This window comes from Bactrocera neohumeralis, chromosome 4 (genome assembly GCF_024586455.1).
Source record: "Bactrocera neohumeralis isolate Rockhampton chromosome 4, APGP_CSIRO_Bneo_wtdbg2-racon-allhic-juicebox.fasta_v2, whole genome shotgun sequence".
Lineage (NCBI taxonomy): Eukaryota > Metazoa > Arthropoda > Insecta > Diptera > Tephritidae > Bactrocera > Bactrocera neohumeralis.
This window is the reverse complement of record NC_065921.1, coordinates 20,324,446-20,346,543: the sequence shown is the minus strand read 5'-3', so window position 1 is coordinate 20,346,543 and position 22,098 is coordinate 20,324,446. Positions and strand designations below refer to the sequence as shown.

Below are 22,098 nucleotides of genomic sequence, written 5' to 3'. Positions count from 1 at the left end.
GTGACATTCGCTGTGTGGATTGTGACGCCGTCCTGTTAGAACCATAGAACCATATATTGTCCAATTCCATATCATCCAATTCGGGCCAAAAATATTCGGTTATCATTCAGCAAGTATACTGGTGGTCGAGCAGCTTCAGTTCTTTCGCCAATTTGAACTTGTAAGGATGTATGCCAAGATTTTTCCATAACATTCGCTACAACGACATCACAGAGATGCCCAACGCTTGAAAACGACGTGTGAGAAACTGATTTGGGTCTTCCTCAATTGATGAGCTAGCAGCAACAATATTCTCGACAGGGCACTTGTTTTTCTCACTGGCATGGAAACATTTTGTACTGTGCCTGTGGATTCAATTTTTTCCACTAGACGCTCAATTGTTGATCTGACAGGACAATTATGGTGACCGTAAATTGGACGTAGCGCTCTTAAAGCCACTGGCCGCTGACTCCGCATTTCGGTAGTAAATTTTTATAATTTCCAAATGTTGTTGGAGCGTATATCTTTCCATGATGAAGTGGCAAATTTTACTGAAGAGAAATGTAAAAAGAGCGGGCCGTCGTTTGCTGTCCCTATCGGTTTAGTTTTGTAGCGTCCCTATTGAAAAATTATATCTAAGGATATTTAAATATGACCAATTATATACAAAATATATAATGAAATATGTGTTCATAAACAAAATTCCAGATAATCATGATGAAGCATAAGTTACACATTGGTGACTATTATTGAATTTCTGTTAGTAAGCAGCCTGTATACTTGCCTGTCTGTGTACCAACAACAAGCAGCTGTTTAACACTAAATGTAAAAAACAGGCAAACCCACATTAATGTTGCAACTTATATCTTGTTTAAACCGACTGTTAATAGCACAACTAAGAGAAATTGAAAATAAATTAGCCGCTGATTGTGGTAATTTTGAAGCAATTAACTCATAGCCATACTCGTATTTAGCTTAATTGACCATAGGCGTCATTGCAGACATGTTCGGTGTGTTCAGTGAGAGCTCTGTTGAAATGTTGCAAGGAACAGAAGGTTGCAGTTGCTTCCTTATGTTTGAATAATTACGAAGTTTTAACGATTTTATTGATTTTTAGACTTTACTTTAAGATGTTTTTACTAAGTGTTCACTAATATTATTTAAAATATATATTATATACACTTGTAAGTCATATATATATTATATACACTCAAAAGTGCATTTGTTTGTGAATGTTTTCTCTTGTTCCCGTAATACAACTTTTGGAGGACCTTTGAGAAAAGGTACCTGGCGACGAGGCAGACTTTTCCGCTAAAATTTTCTCAAATTCAAAATCTAAAAGTATTTAGTGTAATTATAACTGAATACAGGTATAAACCGAGGGCCGGTCAAAAAATTAATTTTTTTTTCTGAATGGAGGTTTTTAAAAAATATCGATATTTGTGAAAAATACGTGAAAACTACTCAGACGCTCTGCAAAACAAATTACTATAAGAAATTATTAGTCATGTGAAAATTTGACTTCGATCGATCAAGCTGTTTTCAGAAATATCCCTTACCGTACCAAAAAATAGCAGTTTGAGAAAAACACGTTTAAAATTGTGGTATTCACTTACATTAAGTTGACAAATTATTAAAAATGCGCTCATATCTATGAAATTATTTGCCGAATTAATTCTTAATTTTGCTACAATATTCTCAAATATATATTGAACTATTCATTTTTTTCAGTCCCGTCACGAAATTTCCTTGGAAGTACCGTAGAAAAAGTCCCTGAAAATTTTAGCTCTTAATATTAACATTAAGAACTGGACCAAGGCATGTAAACATTTTCCATAGAAAATACACTACAATCGTGAGTTTTTATCTTTAAATTCCTACATATAAGAGGTATTTTATGGCATCGCTTTGACTTTAGACGCATATTTCTCAGAATTGTTCACTCTACAAAAGTGTCCAGTGCAACAAAGTCGTAACTCGCACCGGCGTGGTAGTACCGGGTTCTAAACCTGATTTTTTCATGAAATTCGCATTTTTTTTGTATATATCTATAAAAAACATGTTCATGACAAACTTGTAGGAAATTTTATTTGCTACAAAAAAGGTCCGAGGTCAAAATCGCTATCATTAATACTTCTCGACATATTCAGCTTTTTTAGTAAGGCTGTATGGAATTTTCATAGTTTTTTTTATTAAATACTATCTATGACAATTCTATAAAGCGTTTCATAGCACAAATATGAATAAAAATTAGCTGAAAACCGGGAGTTTTTATTCTGTTAGATGCGGGATTAAATTTCCGACAGAGAAATCGGCAGCTGAAACCATCAAGAACACCACAAGCGAAACAACGTGTCTTGATTGTTTTTGTCGTTTCAAAGACGACAATTTCGCTATTAACAACCGTCCGTGTGATTGAAAGCCAAAGCCCTTTGAAGACGGTGAATTGGAGATGCGGCTCGGTGAAGATCCGTTTCAAACGCAAAAAGAGTTTGCTTCAGTATTCTGAGTCACCCGCTGGAAATGACGAACACTGTGCGAAAAGCGGCTTCAATACGAGGAGAGCAACAAAAATTTAATTCTGCTGCATGACAACGCTCGCCCGCTCGTGATAAAATCTCATTAAAACCTACGTAGAAACGCTTAAATGGAATGTTTTACTCCACACGCCGTATTGCTCAGTTATTGTACCGTCTGATTATTATTTGTTCCATTTGATAGCACATAGTCTGACTCAGAAGCAGTTCCACTCACTAGACGTCACCTAAACTTGATAATAATGTCCTGCTGATATAATGGTAACCACGAACAATGAAATTCCTTCAGATTTCAGCTTTAGTGTGAGTGACTTTGTACGCACACGCAACAACGACATTCTTCATGTAAATTTTTCCTCAAAATTAATTTCAGTTGTCTCCATTGCTATTATGCACGTTTATTGCCGCATTGTCTGCTATTGAAATTTATCTGCATGGATAATGTGTATAGCATGACAATTTGTTTCAGCGATGTTAAGCTTTTGCACTTTATGATGCAGCAACAATGGCAACAAACGGCTGAAGAAGCAACATGAACACAATGCGCTGGAAATGGCTGAAAACTGCAGAAGCTCAAAATTGGAAATGAAAAAGAAACATTGAGATGGTTGAATATATGTATGTATTTATAACATAAAAGCGGCATGAAAACGGTGTGGAAGTTGTGCTAAAAGATGTTGCCAGCATGCAATCTGCAGCATAGTTCAGGTTAGCGGCAACGACACTGTGGAAATTAAGATGCTTTTGCCGCCGTTTTATACAAAAAACGCGATGATTGTAGGCATGCACGCGCACATTTAATTTACAGGGTGCAATGATTGCTCAATTAGCGTGTGTATTTTACGTAACAGGCGGGAATGTAGCGGCGCGCTAACACATTTCAAAGCGTTTATTGTGCCGGCGTCAAACCCTTTGTGCGCGCGATCAAACGCCACAAATGCGCAATCACTCAATTGCAACGCACAAAACTATTGCATGGCGGTGCAATTTCAGTTATACTATTGTTTGCAGTTTTTCAAGGCATTGTTGTTGTATCTTTCTTTATGAAAACGTAATGGCTGAGGAAACAACAACAGGCCGTATAAACAAAAAAACCTCGAAATTCATGAAAGAAACGGCTTGTAATGCATTAAGCAAGCAAAGCGAAATGCAACTGAGACCAAAAAGCAAAACAAATTAAAAAAAAAATAAAAATTGATAAAAAAAAAAACAAAAAAATATGAAAAAAACGAAAAAGCAAGCATACACCGCTGCACGTAAGTGTGTATAAATAAATAATTTTTGAAAAAGTTAAAAATCTTACTGCGAAACTTTCACTATTCAATAACTGAAATAAAACCGAAACATAAAAATGTTTTCAAGCAACACAGCAGCGTTGAAGGGCTCTTACTTTCCTACCTGAAATGCACACCCAATGCACGCAAAACACACAAATACACTTACACAAACACTCCCACACGCAAGTTGTTGCGCGGCAACGTACACCCACTCCTTTGGGGCACGTCATGAAGCGCCAACCCACACTCAGACTCATAAATCTGCACAATAAAACATTACATGCCGGCTATAAAAAATACACATACACAGCAACCGTTATATAAACACATACATACATGCAACACATAACACCGTAATTAAAACAAATAAAACAGCAAGCGAAATGCTATAACTTGCAACGCTTTGTCAGACAAAAGGCATGGCGCAGCGAAAGACTCAAGCCACAAACTCGTTTCCGGCGTCCTTCGCTCAAGGCCGCATAGGCTGTACACACACACATATTCATATATATGCATAGGCTTACACTATCAGTGAAGGGGCCACGACTGCGCAATGAAATTGTGAAATGTCTTCGAAATGCATACCAGATTTGTTTGTATGCTTGTATGTAACTGTGTGGACTATATAAATGTGTAGCTATTCGTATGTTTAAGGTGTAAATTAATGTTAATTACTACATTTTTTATTGTTTTATGCTCTTCACGCAGATCCGGTCTATAAAAATGCACTAATAAACAAACGGAGGCTTTTTTATGAGGCAATAAGTGTTATGGCTGCTGGAAATTGTTATTATTTGTACCAGCATTGCACATCAAATATAAACAAAATTGAATACTGGAAGTATTGGACAATATTGACATTTTTTAGAAAGTTCTTTACTATATTAAAATTTGTCAAAATTTCTTTCCATTTAATTATACGATCAGTAATTAACCTATCATATATCACAAGACTCAGCGCATGCTGACACTGAGCTTGAATGATCTATACTGAAATAAGAGCTAACTAATTTTCGCTTGATCAACATAGTAAACTGAATTAGAAAACCTTTTCTTGAAATCTATTCAACCAGAAAGATCAAAATATACACCTTTAACCGAGAGGAATAATTGAAAAAGCCGCCAAGTTTTTTTCTTACTCATTTCTCTTTTATTACTAAGAGAAGCAAGTTCAATCGAAAATAAATACAAAAAGTATAATCCAATTTATGAATGGTATGAGATTTTTGAGCAATAATTTTTAGTTTAATTGGTTACATGTATACAGTTAGAAGACCGAAAAAAGCTAATTTTCCAGAACCTTTTCTGAGCATAAATTTTTATTTTCAAAACCAGAAGTTAAATATTAGTTAAAAACTGATCGCGTAGTAAGCTTCAAGCGTCTTCTCAGTTTGATAGCTTGTGTGCGATAAAAGCAGCATACTAAGCGCCTTCAGTCACTCCGCAGTTTATCAGCAAAAATTTTGTCGGGTGTTTGACATAGTCCCCTGTGGGTTATGGTATTTTTTTATATTCTGGATAAATCAAACATTTTCCCCAATAAGACATATCACAACATCTTTTTGGAGATGTATTGTGATTAAAAAAAAAATTAAGAATGAATGTAATACAAAATTATTTTACAGATATTTTAAAACTAAAAACGATGATTTAAAATTACAAATTTCACTAGAAAGTTAGGGCATACAAAAATTTTAAGTTTAAGGTTAATTCTTCCATCTACTTAGTCTTGCCATAAATTCTGTTACAAAGCTACAGCTCTGTACAATCTATACATCGAGAACAAATTAAGAATTATTATAATTTTTATGCTGTGTATTCTCGTACATAATAAGCAGATCAATATTTTCTTTCATTTATTAACATTGGAAGGAGGAGCTAAACGAAATCTGACTGGTATGACTTCATTACAAAAGTGTAAAAACAGCACAAGCCAAAGTTATAAAAATATAAAAACTGTTCGCAAACGCTTTTGCAGAAGAGTCCCTAGAAAATACAAAATTATGTCAAGTGGCATGTATATGTCGACTGGGGAAAGCAGGATGTTTTTGAAAGCGTAGTAAAGCAGTTAAGCAATGCTCTCTTCATTGGAGAGCATTGGATCTTCCGGAAAGCTTCTGCTCCACTGGCTTGAAAGCAATATTCGTGGTTTTATAGCTGCAGATTACTGGCCTTTTGGAAGTCCAGATTTCATTTCATTAGACTATGCTGTGACTGTGATTTGAAGAACACGGCCTTTCCAAAACGCCGGAAAAGTTTTTAGGGTCTCAAAAAGTATTTAGTACGACCAGTGTCATCAATACCAATAGGAAGTGTGTGTGAAGCCATTTATGAGAGGCCGAATGTGTTTATGAGGGCTTGTATGAAACAAAAGGTGACAATTTTTGGGCCGCTCATTTAGTTATGTATTATTAAATAAAATTAAATTCATTACAAAATTTGTTAAATTTTAAAAAAGGCCATTGACATCACATTTTAGTCAAAGCTTAACATTTAAGGGGTGAGCCAAAGTCTAACTTTAAGAAATCTTTTTGGCAGTTATGTAATTGGTATCGAACTTCTTTTATTCTTTGGCATTTATTTGTAGATTATCTCTTTCAAATGTGGGCCGCAGGCCGAAATCGAAGCGAGATTGTCCTCATGGGCCTTAGACTTTACATATTCCCATCTCAGTGGCCAATCGACAGACCCAAAGTGAAGTTATCTGCTCACCGGATTCTTCTCTATATAAACCCATTGATTGATGCAATGTGTGGGAAGTGGCGTTTTCTGGTTGAAACCAAATGTCGCCGACATCACGAGCTGCAATTTCAGGCATCAGATAGTCGGTTATCATGGCGCTATAACGGTCGACATTGACGGTTACGTTCTCACCAGCATTATTTTGAAGAAATATGAACCTATAATTCCACCGGCCCACAATCCACACCACCGTTTTTTTTTTTTTTGAATGAAATGGCTGCTCTTAAATCTACGGCTATGTTGATTGTTGACATACCCATTGAGCTGGAATGGGCCTCATCGCTGAACAAACTTTGGCTCGTAAACGTCGAATGTTCTTGGAACTTTTCAATAGCCCATAGAGCAAAACGATGTCGGTTAGAAAGGTCGACTGATGCAGTTCTTCACAACCTGTATTTTGTATGCTTTCAATTTTAGATCTCGATCGTATACACTGTCAGCTACGACAGCTATATTTTCTTCAGTGTGCAATGGACATGGTCTATTCGGTCGAATGTTATCCAGTAATAAATGCTGGGTTTCAAGATGGTTGATGTTGTGTATATGCGTTATTCGATTTCGAATTTCAATTCTCACAAGTAACAATCATCTAATGGACCCAACTGGTGAAACAGTTCAAATGTACTTATATGCGAAAATCACACCAAACCAATTTGAAATTTCACAATATCGTAAAGGTCAACTCCATGAAGACATCAAACGGCTGTTGCGCAAATGCCAGTGAAAAATGCACGATTTCACAAAATTTCAAGCTGCACTTGCGACTTTGACTCCAAACTTCTGTGATTGACAGTGACACAAGAGCAATTTAAACACAATTAAAAAGCCACACTACAATCAACCTAAATTCGGCTTGCCAGCAAACGAAAAATGCAAAATCAAAGGTAAAAGGTACACAATAAATTGTAGAAAATTAAATACTTCAACTGTCTGCTGGTAGTTCAAATGATTATTTCTTAATAAAAAATCCGATAAAATAAAGCCATTCGCAACGCGATTGCAAATTGTGAAACAAAGCCGACAAAACGGCGCGCAGTTTACGTAAATCAATGGAGTTTGTACATTGAACTCAGCCGATTTTTTACCACAATTTTGTTGGCATGAAGAAATTCCGTACTGAAGAAGAAGAAGAAACAGAAGAAGAAATGTAAAACATGCATGCGGTAATTGGTGTCATGCCATTGGCATATTTAAACGAATAAAGCAAATGAATGTTTACACACAGCCATCAATACGAATTTAATGTGAAGACGTGAGGTGATATACATACATATATTATATTTATACTATACATATATCATATACTCACATACATATGTATTATATATGCACAATTAGACACTTTAGTGTTTGGCTGCGATCGATTGCCTATGCGGCTCTGTCTGCATTCGTTACGCTTGTCGCTGCCAAACCCATTTTGACGCAACAAATTAACGGCACTATTGGGTAAGGTAAGTGACAAAGGGCGAGCCCAATAATATTTCGGCAAATGCCGGTATTTTCTGATTTACAAATCATTTGATTGCGCTTTGAATTTGTATTTGATTGTATAGACACGCTTTTGATTGAATTTCGAGGCAAAATTTGCTGAGAGAAATATTACAAAGCAATGCGGTGGGGTACCGTTCATTAGCGAGACGAAAAACCAGACTCTATTCGCGCTCGTTAATTTCGTATTGCTTTAATATTCAATTCACACTTGCGCGCCTGCTCAATCATTGTGCTTGGTCAATCGCTTGAAGCGTGCAAATTGAATTTGAAATCGCTTGGCGTGTGAATATCGGCTATATATTATTATATATGTATATGCATATGTATAGATATAGTATATGTTGTTTGCTAGTGAGTTTGCGAACATGTTCCCTTTTTGTCAGCATAAGAAGCTCTTTGATTGCTATTACAAAATTTATCATATCTCAAATGTATATTAATTTATTTATAATAAATTTAAAATGGACCTTTGCCAAATGCTTCCTTTATAAATATATTGTTGTATTTTATTGTTAAACCAATATTTTTTATTAACAGTTCTTTATTTTATTTTTTATTAATACGTTTTTTTTTTTTTAATTTTTAATTTATTTTTTTATTTTTTTTTAATTTTTTTTAAATGTTTTTTTATTTTTTTTTTTATTTTTTTTTTTAATTTTTTGAAAAAAAAAAAAATTATTTTTACCTAAAATATTATGGGAAAATTTTCATTTTCTCTCTTATAATTAGAGAAGTTTAACAAAATTATCGATTTTTTTCTTACATTTTTTTTTACTCATATGTTTATATCCAGAAAACTAGCCTTTCATGCGTAATTTTATATTTTTACGTTAACGGAAAAAACTTAAGCAACACTTATTTTACGTTATCAATACTTCTGAACATTTCATAGTGTAATTTGTTTCAAACCGGGTGGCAGCATTAATTTTATAAGACTATTTGGACCTTTTTATTGCTGGATTTTTCATATTTAAAATTTATTTGAATTGGCAACATTGCCGCCCTTCTCTTAAAATATTATTTTCAATTTTTTTTTCAAATCAGGTGGCAGCACCAATTCTATAAGACCATTTAGACCCTTTTAACTTTGGATTATTCATGTTTTAAATTTATTTAATTTTGGCAACGCTGGCACCTTTCTCTTAGAATATTATTTTCAATTTAAATCAGGTGGCAGCATCAATTCTATGAAACTATTTTAACCTTTTATCTCTGCATTATTCATATCTTAAAGTTCTTTAAGTTAGCAACACTGCCACCCTTCTCTTAAAATATTAATTTTATTTTTTTTTTCAAATCAGGTGGCAACGTTAAAAATAATTTATTCTCGATAATGCTGATTTACATAAGTAGTACTCAGTTCATATTCATATAACTGTGAAGTACCCTTTTTAGATTAATAAATATTTAACAATTAATAAGTGTGGCAACGCTGTGCAAAATGTTTTGAAACTCATATATTTGGAAATATTAAAAGGTTCGTGCTCACTCTGTCTTGCACGTTTTTATATTAATTTTTCTTATACATATAAATCAAAAGTGAGGTGGCAACTCCATAAAGTTAAAAATTTTAATATGAAACTTTTTTGTTCTATAGTTTCAGAAATTTCAATTTGTAAAATCTTTATTTAGTTATATTATTTTATTACAATTAAGCGCAATTTATTTTTTGGTAAGTCTGGCAGCTTCAAAATTTCTTTATTGCAGTTTTTACCAAAATATTGAATTATTTCTAAAATTATTCGTATTAAAAATTTATTAAGGACACAATTCTTTCAATAATTGTTTTTAATAATAGTCTCATTTTTTGGATTTTTTTTAACAGCTGGCAACTTTAAATTTTTTTCTTTTGTATTTTTTTATTTTGGCACTCAGTTCACATCTATAAGCCTTTTAAGTTCTTTTTATTTTTAGATAAACAAATACATTTTAAGTTTAATCAAGGTGGCAACACTTTATGACTTTCTTAAAGATAAAACTTTCAAAAATATTGAAATGTTCGTACACACTCTGTATTTGACTTTTTTCATACCATATATTGCATACATATGTAGTATTATGAAACTTACATATATTGGTTATTACACATATATTACTTACATAATAAATTATGAGTTAGGTGGCAACTCCACAAATTAATTTTTTTATAAAATTATTTAAGTTTTGTTTTCTGTAATCCAACTTTTAAGTCTCTCTTTGACATTTATAAAAATCAAAATTTACTCATTGAATGCATGTGGCAATCTCAATTATAGAATTTCATATTTACTTTTTCCACAAAATATTAAAAAATATTTAAATTTTTACCTGCAATTGTGACATACTTTTTTTATTTATAAAATAACTTTAAATTCACTCATAAAAATGTGCTTTAAAATTTCACACTTATTGCCTCGCCTCCACCCACTGTACTCAATGGTATAAGCATTTATTTACTCTTTTCCAAGCAATGCGGTAGCAAAGTGACGTTTCAGCGATTGGCTAATCATCCTCTCTTCTTCTTATCGCCTTTCACACTCTGCATGCAAATCGAAAATCAAACAAACGCCATACAACAGCAATAATAACAACAGTGGCAAGCGCTCGCCTTCATGACGATTATGTAAGTGTAAGTGTTTGATATGCAATCGGCTTTATTGTGTTTGTATTTGTTGTTGGCGTTGGTGTTCGTGCTTGTAGTGTGCTTTAACCCAATTTCGATTCGCTTTGCGGCGTCTTCATTTTCACTGCTGTTTATTTTTCCCCTCCCCTTTCATGAAATTTTAGTTATTTGTTTTTTGTGTACAACAAAAAAGTATTAGATAATAACAATCGCGCAATAACGCGATATAAATAATAATAATAGCTGTAGTAATGGCTGCCTAATGTTTTATTGTTGTTGTTGTCGAATTCGGCTGTGCAACTTCATGTTATTAGCTGCATACACAAAAAGGGAAGGCAAGCTGGCTGATGGATTAAAGACTCGTGTCTACAAAAGACTTAAGCGACAAACTTGATACGCTGAAAGTGCAGCAAATCTTGTTTCTTGCGGAAAGTTTTCATGTCGTGGTTGTTTTAGTTGACTAGGAGTGGGATAGGCAGATTTTCGCTGTAATATTTGTTGATTTATAGATAGATATCTAGATATTTAGTTTATTTGGTTGGCATGACATCTGTCCAACACACTCAGTCATTCAACAAATAAGATATTTTTTCCTTGTGTTGAAAATATCAAATTTTGTACCGAAAAGTGATGATTTGAAGAAAGTATTACTATTTTGTTTCCATTTAAAGAAAAGTGCTGCAGAGTGGCATAGAATGCTTATCGAGGCTTATGGTGATCATGCATTAGCAGAAACAACATGTCAAAGTTTCAAAGGTTCAGAGATAATGATTTTGATGTGAAGAAGGCAATGCTCTGGGTTTGGTGGGATCAGAATGTTGTTGTATGCCATGAGTTTCTAAAATCTGGCGAAACTGTTAATACTCATCGCTACAGACATCTAATGATCAATTTTTAACTTGCAAATCGCCAGAAAAGTGGTCAAAATGTGTAGAAAGCAATGGCCAATACTTCAAATACTGTTTTTTTTTACTTTTTCTCCCAAATCATTATTTCATTTTCACAAAAAAACGTTTATTTCATACTGGTACACCTAGTACACAAATAATTTTTTTTCTTTCGAATAAGTCAATACCCAACCAAACCTTAAAAATTAAGCGACTTTTAAAAGTAATAATATTAATATAAAAATTTGTGTTTAAAGCGAGCAAATTTAGTTTTCATGCTCTTTCAAAGGCAAAATACATGCATTACCGCATCGATTGCAGCATAAAGACCAGCCCACTTTTCTGGTTCAACGCATACACGTGCTTAATGATGAACCATGATGAACCAAATGTTGTGGAATATTGTGCATGAATGATTACAATTTTCACTGTCAAGTTGCTTAACGAGGCGTATGATTTGGCCTTACATAAAAACTGAAATGCTTTGTACAGAAATATAGATAGATATATTTATAAGCATGGATGTTTGTACTTCCGATATTTATAAGTATACTTTTGAAATTTTGCTTGCGTAATGACTGAAAATTTTTTTTAACAATAGTTGTAAAGTTGTTTATGATATTAGTCGGTATTCACTCAAAATAATAAAATTTTAAAAATGGCCTCTGGTATAAAATATCTAAAGCATTACATGTGAACTGATTGACTGTTGAAACTAATTTTCTAAGTTTTATATAGGCATAGTAGCAACACGTAATACCTCTAGCACATTATTGCGGAAGATGAGCTCATCTGGTGTCCAATAGAAATAGATATTCAGGCGTTTGAGTCTAACATAGTTTTGAAATTATAATAAGGGAGTTAAATTTTATATTTTTTAATTAAAAATTGTAAAAAAAATTATGCGTTCGTCTGTATGAATATCACTTAAACGAATATCAGCGATTTACGCGTGTCATTCTTTTAACATATTAAAAAGAAAAATATATAAATAGATTGAAATTTGAAGAATGTACTGTGACCTGTGGTCTATTATGGCCTGCTTCTGTGATCACAACTCTTCATTTCACGTTATTCTGGAAACGAAATAGCTGATAAGATTACCAAAAGTGAACTCCGTCTGGCTACCGAACCAGTACAGGAAATACGGAGGTCACTAAAAAGGATATACAATAAAATGTTCGAAAATTCTCACAGACAGATCAGAGAACGCCAAACCACTCGTTAGGTTTCGAAAGGACTACAGGATGGTTGCTGGCCTAGTGACAGGTCTGAGCACATGTAACGACGATACAGGCAGAAAGTGCAGAGAGCTAGACATGAGTAAGATACTGGAAAATTGCTACGCCTATCTTCTCTAAAGCTTTGCAGTGCAAGGGACTAGATGAAATATCAAAATTATTTCAACTCAAATTAAACTGAGCCTCCATCTGGTATTTCTAAAGACCTGTATGTATGGCATGACAACCGGCCGGTATAACCTAACATAATCTTTACTGTTGATGCACTAAAAAATTAAAAAAAAAATATATATTTTATGAAATTAACAAAACAAAACAAAAAAAAAAATAAATATGAAATATAGGCATGATAGCGACATCGGTCAACAGGAATCGAATCAGAGTATCTTTCACTCTACGTAACAAATAGTTAGACGTTTTTACACGTCACATCAAAATAATCATTACTGTTTAGGATACGCTTGTCTTTCTGAAGTACATAAAGTGCATTCGGCGATTTTTACGATCAGTGAGATTATTCAACAAAGATGTTCTATTAAATTGTGTGTGCGGAATCAAATTTCTGATGCCGAAACGAATGTTAGAAAACGCCTTCAGTGATAATTGTTTGTAGCGAGCAAGTGTTTTTGATTGGTAAAAATTATTCAAAAGAATCGAGAATGCGTTGATGAACTACGTCCAGGACGGCCGCCAACATCAACTGATGATCTACGTATCAATAAAATAAAATAATTCTTGCATGAGAATCAACGGTTAACAGTCAGAGATCTTACTGACTTTGTTGGGATATCGGAAGAATCAGCGAAATCCGCTGTGAATGATCATTTGGGCTTAAGAAAAATGAAAGCACGATTGGTTCCAAAATCACTTATTTTTTTCGAAAAACAGCGTCGCGTTAACGTTTGAGAAACACTACCTTCCGAGTACCAAGATGTCACGAAACTTATTATTACTGGCGATGAGTGTTAGATCTATGCTTATGATCGGAAACGGACGATCAATCGGCCGAATTTCGTGAGAAAGGTGAGCGGAAGCCGAAAAATCACGTCAATGCAGGCTAAAAATCAATGTTATGTTGACTAGTTTCTTCGATTATCAAGGGGTGCACTCCGAATTCATTTAATTTTTATTAATTATAATATATAAAATGTCTATATGTTCACATAAAATAAAAAGTTTGCCTAAAAACATTTTTTTATTATACTATTGGCGTATTGAAAACTAAATATATAAAATTTAGTTTTAATTCAGTTTGGTGTGGCCTTCATCCAAGGCTTATCAAAGGCCTCTTAAAATCAAATTGCTTTTTATAAAAACCGCTTCCTTAAAGCTTATCATTGAACAACATGTTAAAACGCTGCATATTTTGGCTTTTTTTTCAAGTTTTCTTTAGTAATTGAAAGCATTTCACCAAAAGTAAATTTACCTGAGCCCATATGCTTTACCAAACATGCATGTATATTTACTTATATGTACCTTATATTTTTCTTTTTGTTGAATTTAACAAATCTGTATTAACTGTTATGTAGTTCCCGAAACTAAAAATACCTCGCATTTTATTTGGTCCAAGGTGAACGTCAAGTTAACGCAAAAATTTCTCTGCTTATGCAATTTAACGAAAACAAACCGAAAATCAGCCCAAAACTGAGAAAGAGGTCATGTAACAGTCTGCTTGCATTACCAGTGCTGTGTAGTAACTATAAGGTATAGATACAAAACATGCAAGAAAAAAATAAAACAAGAAAAATTGAAATTAAAACAAGAAAGAAAAGCAAAAGCGAAACAAAAAGAAAAGAAGTGCCTTTATATATTTAAATGTGTTTAAAAAAGAGTACGTAAAATACACAGAGGTACGCTTAATATTTACGAAAACCTAGTGAAGAGCCATACAGGCGCATGAAGTGGCCATAAATCTGGATGTATGTGTGAGCGTAGACGGTGACGTAAAACAACGCGAGGATACCCCGGATATGCAGAGCGTGTCATATTGCCAAAAACGAAAAAATAATAACTTCATTAATTTTGTTGTGCTGCTGCTTGTGTAAAGTGGTTGCGCGCTGGCGTTGAAAATGAGTTGAAGTTTTTTTTTTCTTTTTTAATTTTAATTTTTTTTGTTATTTATTTTTTTTTTTATTTTCTTAATTTTTGTTTTACTGCGCTCAAATTTTTTAGGCCAATGAGTTTGGCTGCCAGTCGGGAGTTAACGTAATTCCTTCACTTCTTCTTTTACAATATTTTTTTGTTTATTTATTTATTTTTTTTTTTTTTGAGGCCGCATATTTATTTTCGGCAGCGCTCTAGTTATACTTCACGCATTTCCGCATTTGCACTTGACTTATTGGCCCTTTTTCGAAGCGTACCAGCTGCCGCTTGCACGCTGCCGTCGCTTTATAAACTGGCTTGAAATGCTTAACTGCATAATTTTCCACTTCAAGTTTTTGGTTTTTGGCGTTTTTGGCTGAAGATGTGCGCGCAGTTTTTGTGCTCCACACGTAATAAGGCTTTTATGAAAATTATGCAATGAAATTTCGTCGGCGCTGCTTGCGGCAAATAAAAATGCCAAAAAATGCGTGCATTTTAGGTCGCTACAGTTGTTGCTTTATTTCTTCATTTCGCTGGTGTCTATTTCATTGTTTTATATTTATATTATTTACACACACACGCACACATTTCACTCATAGCTCAATTTTCGTATGTGCAACGCGCAATCATTTATTCACAGTATTGTTTAAGTTTGTTGTTGTTGTTGTTTGTCTCGTCGATTTGCGTATGCAGCAGGCATTTCTTTATTAGTTTTTGCATCACACTAATTGCCTTCATTTAGTTTTATTAACACTCCTTTTTTAGATTGTCTTTCTTTGGCCGCTTCTTGTGCCTACAGTTTAGTTCAGCACTTGCGACACTTTTGCGGTAAAACAATGGCAGCAATTATGCTTACCCACTTTTGAATCAGCTCTGCAAGCGCATTAGATAATATTGTTGCAATTTCTGTGCTGATTTCGCAATGCTTTTTTATTACAAACTTTTTGCTATTATTATTTGATTTTTGTGCACTTAATTATTGTTTTACTTTTTGTGGCACAAAGTTACGCCGTTTAATTGCCGCAGCATTTAGGTGTTACTTCTGCGCATCATTTATCATATTCGACAGCTGATGTGGTAAGGCAAAATTTAATGGATAACAGTAATTTGAGTTTCAACGAAGCAGCGGATGTGACTAAGGTTTTTTCGTATTGCGGAGTGTTATAACATTTACGTTATGATATTACAACACTTTATAGTAAAGTGGAATGGAAGCTGTTATAAAAATACTCAGAACAGATTTTGAAAAAAGAAAATATGTTAACTTCGGCGGCACCGAAACTATAATAACTTTCAAAGTTCATTTTTAATAAAAACTGGAGCAAAATCTATAAAAAAAACTCGTTGTCTTCATTTCTATTAGACACTTTGTATGACAGTTATACCCTATATACTTGTATAATCGAAAATTCTAGCGCTGCCCTAGATAGTAATCTGTTCTAAATTTCATCACGATACCTTCTCAAATAAAAAAGTTTTCCTTACAAAAACTTCAGTTTGATCGATGAATGTCATCAATATACTATAATAGTCCAATATCGACAGTTCCGGAAAAGAGCATCTTTTGAAGGAAAAAGATGCTAATACAAAATAACTCAAACAAGTAAGGAAGGGCTAAGTTCGACTGTCACCGAACATTTTATACTCTCGCATGATAAAGTGATAATCGAGATTTCATTATCCGTCATTTACATATTTTTTTATTTTGCTGTAAAATTAATTAGATTAGTAGTTCCTGAGATATGGTTTTTGGTCCATAAGTGGGCGACGCCACGCCCGTTTTCAATTTTTACAAAAAGCCGTGCAGCTTCCTTCTGCCATTTCTTCCGTAAAATTTAGTGTTTCTGACGTTTTTTGTTAGTCGGTTAACGCACTTTTAGTTATTTTCAACATAACCTTTGTATGGGAGGTAGGCATGGTTATTATCCGATTTCTTCCATTTTTGAACTGTATATGGAAATGCCTGAAGGAAACGACTCTATAGAGTTAGGTTGACATAGCTATAGTAGTTTCCGAGATATGTACAAACAACTTAGTAGGGGGCGGGGCCACGCCCACTTTTCCAAAAAAATTGCGTCCAAATATGCCCTCCCTAATGCGATCCTTTGTGCCAAATTTCACTTTAATATCTTTATTTATTGCTTAGTTATGACACTTTATAGGTTTTCGGTTTTCGCCATTTAGTGGGCGTGGCAGTGGGCCGATTTTACCGATCTTCGAACTTTTTTATGGACCAAGTGACGGACGGACAGACAGAATACGTGTACCAAGTTATCATCATGATATCTCAATTTTTACTCAAGTTACAGCTTGCACGGACGGACGGACGTTAGATTGGAACTTTTTGAAGATAATTTCATTTAAATGTTGACGGACGGACAGACGAGCAGACATCCGGATTTCAACTTTACTCATCACCCTGATCCCTTTGGTATATATAACTCCTATATCTGACTCTTTTAGTTTTAGGACTTACAAACAACCGTTATGTGAACTTTGAAAAAACAAATAATACTCTCCTTAGCAACTTTGTTGCGGCAATTTTGCTTATTTACGTAGCCATTCAACCAGAAATGAGAGTAAAAAATGGTGGACTAGCCCATTCATTTATGAATATAACGTAAATGAAATTATCTTCAAAAACGAACAAACGGGAGGACAGTCGGACGATATATGACAAAAATCACAGGCTCACATGCTCAGCACGTCATGCTGACCATATGCATTTGCATTTTGTTGTATGTACATATATACGACGCTTCCTTCTGGATATTAACAATCTTCCGAGCAAACTTGATATACCTTTTTTTGGGTTTAAAAGACTTTTTACTAGCTTTCTAGTAAAAAATATTTTTTAAAAATCGTTCGCACATATTTAAAACAAATTTTTAGTATTTTTGTATCGACAGGGAGACCGCAGAATCTGTTATAATTCGCATCAAGCGCAGGTATTCTATGTAGATGATGACTACTAGCAAGTGAACTCCATCTGCTATCGCAAGTGACCAAACTGGTCTATTGGTGGCTTATTGCCCTACCAGATTAACCCAACCTAACCTAACCTATGTATTTATAAAATTTATGAGAATGTTGACTGTTTTACTTCAGCGCCTGATTAAAAATAAATTTTGTTCAACTAAACAAGTGCTGAAAATTATAAGACCTAGACAATTAATATGGGGTCGCAACCATATTTCATATGGTGCTTATCAGTTAATGATCTCCTTATTTAACTAAATACAATGTTGGCAACTTGGTGGGAGCTCGAGTAATACTTCGTATGATTATTTTAAGTATTCAGCGCGTTATTCAGTTCTGGTGAATAAGTGCTGAAAATTAAAAGACCTAGAGAGCATGGTATAATACTTCAACCATACTTCATATAGTACCTTTAAGTATTCAGCGCCTGATTCAGCCAACATTCTGTTCAGCTGTATGAGTCTTGAAAACTAAAAGAACTGGCCTTCTTAGTATAGGACTGCAGTGATAATTCACATGGTGCCTTTAAATATTCAGCGCCTGATTCAGTTAACATTCTGTTCAGCTGAATAAGGGCTGAAAACTAAAAGACCTTTATGAAAACTTTCTTATGGGCCTTTAAGTATTCAGCGTCTGATTCAGCCAACATTATTTTCACCTGAATAAGCTCCGAAATCTAAAAGATCTGAACTTGGTATGTAGTTCCAAAATTCAGTGTCTTATTCAGTCAACATTCCGTTCGGCTGAATAAGATCCAAAAACAAAAATACCTAAAAATTTTGGTATAAGATTCCAGCTATACTTCATATAGTGAGTTTAAGTATTCAGCGCCTGATTCAGCCAACGTTCTGTTCATCTGAATAAGGCTGCAGCCAGCATTTCGTTTAGTTGAATAAAAAGACGTGGAAAACTTAGTATGGGGCTTCAGCTTCACTTTATATGGAGAGTTTAAGTATTCAGCGCTTAATTCAGCCAACGTTCTGTTAAGCTGAATAAGGACTAGACGGCCTGCAAAACCTGGTATGGGGCTCCAATCATATCTAATATGATGAGTTTCAGTATTCAGCGCCTGATTCAGCAAATATTCTGTTCAGCTGTAAAAATTTTAAAAACTAAAAGATCTAAACAACTTGGTATGCGGCTTCCGCTTTCGCTGTTCGGTGCACACAAAACATTACATAACTTCTACATTACGCAGTAAGAACAAAAAATATTCCATTTTGCGTGTAAGTGATATTAATATCAAACTAATGCTTCATTTCAATAACCCTTGTATGATTTAGGTAGTTCCAGAATAATTTTCAAATCAGCTAATTTCCATTATTTTCTTTGTTTAACAAGAAAATCTTGGCCACCCCTAATATATAGTGCCACTGATTGATTTACAAGATATAAAATAGTTTCGTTAAATGTTCAAGTAGCTTAGGGTGGTCAACAACGCCGAATTTTTCCATCGAAAATACAATAGAATTTAGAAACATATGTAAATCACCTTCCAAGCATAATTTTAATTTTTGCGTTAAAAAATTAATACGAATTCGAGCGTTAAGTCCTCAAGCACTTACCTATTTTTCTAAAACAGCATGCGGTAATCGCAGTAAAAGTATTTAATGTGCAGCTTGTTATTCCGTACGATATCCGCAATTATACTTTAAGCACTGTGATAAATCTGCGCTACAATCGTTTCTGCAACACTTTTCTCAACTCAACTTTCTTCGCACACTTTTCAATATTCATATACACCTATAAAAATTGGAATCGAAATGGAAAGGTAGGAAAATCATATAAATATAGATATAGGCATGTAAATCTTTAGCACTTTGAGGCAATTGATTGCTGATTTTTAATTTTTGGACGTGTTTACACAATGATTCGTTGATTTTGTTTTTCAACAGTTCATGTCTGCCACGAAAATAAAACACCAGCGCGCACACATTTGTTTATTCAATGCCAAAATAAGGTTTTGTAAATTATTTGCAATTTTTAAGTAAAATGGTAAATTGTCGTGTATACACAACAACAACAACAATGGAGAAGAAAAACAAAAATAAAACACTACACGACACTGCTATGACTGACTGTTGCTTTTCTTTGGCTTGCGCACGCAAAGCGGCGCACGCACACAAACGCAGCCGAATCGAAATCAAATCAAATCACTTTCACTGCAAAATAACACAAACGAACGTCAACGATGGAAACGGTGCGACAATGGCGCCACGAAATTAAAGCAGCTAAAATGGCGTAAAATAATATTTTTGTATTATATTTTTTTAGTAAAAAAAATGTTACTGTAAACTTTGGTTTTCTAAAAATTCACAATTAACAGAAACAAAAAAAATTAAAAATTTTATTTTGTAATTTTGTAATTTTTTTTCATTAAAACTCACAAATTTTTAAAACACTAAATTTTTTGTAATTTTTTTTCCAAAATTTATTTGTTGTTTTTTTTTTTGCGTAATACAATCTGTTTAACGTATTTCGCCTATATTTTTTATCAAAATCCCTTGATAATCCTTATTTATTCCTTTGGGCACAAATAATCCTTCGCACACTTATATATACTATATATTTTACATATACACCACGTCTTTATTTACCGTTTAGCTGAAGAGCGATTCGCGCGCGTACTCCACGAATGTAAAAACGTTAATAAAATCGAATGCGGCATGAGCTAACGGTAAAAAACCAAAATACACTTGCGCTCAGCCGATAGCTGCGCAGCTGACTATACCACGGCGACAACAGCAACGACGCTGACGACGGCGACAACAATGTTGCCAAATCGTTTTTGTCTCATGGACCAGCGCGAGAGTTTCAATGGTGTAATCGAAAAGCCGAACGCCAAGCAATGAGCGAACAAAAATCGATAGTCGCGTGATGGTAAAACCCAATGATAAATCGGCAACGACCTTCATGAGTTGAAATCTCAAAGAAGTCTGAATGCGCATGCGCTCACAGCGCAAGCCAAAGCTGCCGCTAGCTCACAGTTACAACCGCCAACTCTGCTACAAAGCACAGGCTTTGTAGTTTTGCAGCGAGTTGGCGGCGAACTTGTAGCTGCACCGAGTTTGTTGCTTAAGTCTTTGGTGTTTTGGTGTTTTGCGCTCAGAGTGTAAGCTGGAAATTGAAAATTGAAGAAGTGTGGAGAGTGTGGAGAGTGCACAAGGAAAAGAGAGTGAGTGATATGAAATGCAAGAAAGCATGTAAAAAGCGGTGGCATAGCAAAGGCCGCAATGAGTTATTGTTGTAGTCGAAGAAAGGGTGGATAAGGCGAAGAGCAAATGACGGCGAAGAAATGTATGGCGCTTTGGTGCTTGTGGAGGGGCTTTGAAAACACAACCGCTGCATACCGAAATAGTAAGGCGTATGCGATTTAAGTGATTAAGCAACAACTATTGCAACAATGACGATATAACACGGTATTCAGCTGTTGTACACGGGCGGGCGTCTGAGTGTTGTCTTCAATTAACGAAAAGTAAATATGTTTCGTTGTTATTGTTTGGTTGTATAAGGAATATATCTACGCCAATAAAAGTGAAGAAGATAAGCAATACATTTTATTTTATTATTTGTATAGTAGATAATTGTCATTATTTATTGTATTGATTGTTTCTGTTTTTTTATTTATTTATTTTTTTTTATTAAGGAATTATTTAAAAATTCTAAATTATTGCTATAAATTTTCTATAATAGGCTTCTCGGCGTTATGGTTAAGATCAAAGTGTAGTATCTGTTTTTGTCAGCTTAACATCTGATAGATCCTCCAACAGTGGACAGCAAATGTTAAACTAATTTCTGGAAATCGACGAAGTGTTTTAGGGGCTTGCTTCAAAATAAATAAATTAGTGAATTAAAACGCAATCAAGTCTGGGTGGTTAAAATAATAAAATTTAAATCCATGCTTAAAGCGTATGTCAATGAAATTGAATTACACTGGTCAACAATGTTTTTGTCTCACGAACGTTTTGATGACTTTTGGTGTACGCTCATCAATAGTAATGGGTGACTTTATCAATAGCATTTTTTGGATAGATCACGCGTGAGTCATGTCAAACTGTCATTATTATTGTTGTTCAGCATTGAATGGGTTTCCATCATGGAAAAACTAATGTCCGAACAACGTTTATAAATCGTTAAACTTTATTCGGAAAGTTCGCGTTCTGTCAAGAATGTATTTCGTGCGCTTCGCTCAATTTATAGTCAACATGATCGAACTACTAAGCGAACTATTCGCAACACCATCACCTATCTTGAGACCCAGAATTCATTATTGGATAATAT

The 22,098-nt window shown here is 34.2% G+C and overlaps 1 non-coding gene across 1 annotated transcript; it reads left to right on the top strand.

The window, feature by feature from the left end:
- The first annotated feature begins 21,507 nt into the window (after window positions 1–21,507).
- Window positions 21,508–21,702, top strand: LOC126757711 (U2 spliceosomal RNA). The gene has a single exon (XR_007666782.1). It is a non-coding gene; the product is annotated as a U2 spliceosomal RNA (small nuclear RNA).
- The last annotated feature ends 396 nt before the right edge of the window (window positions 21,703–22,098 follow it).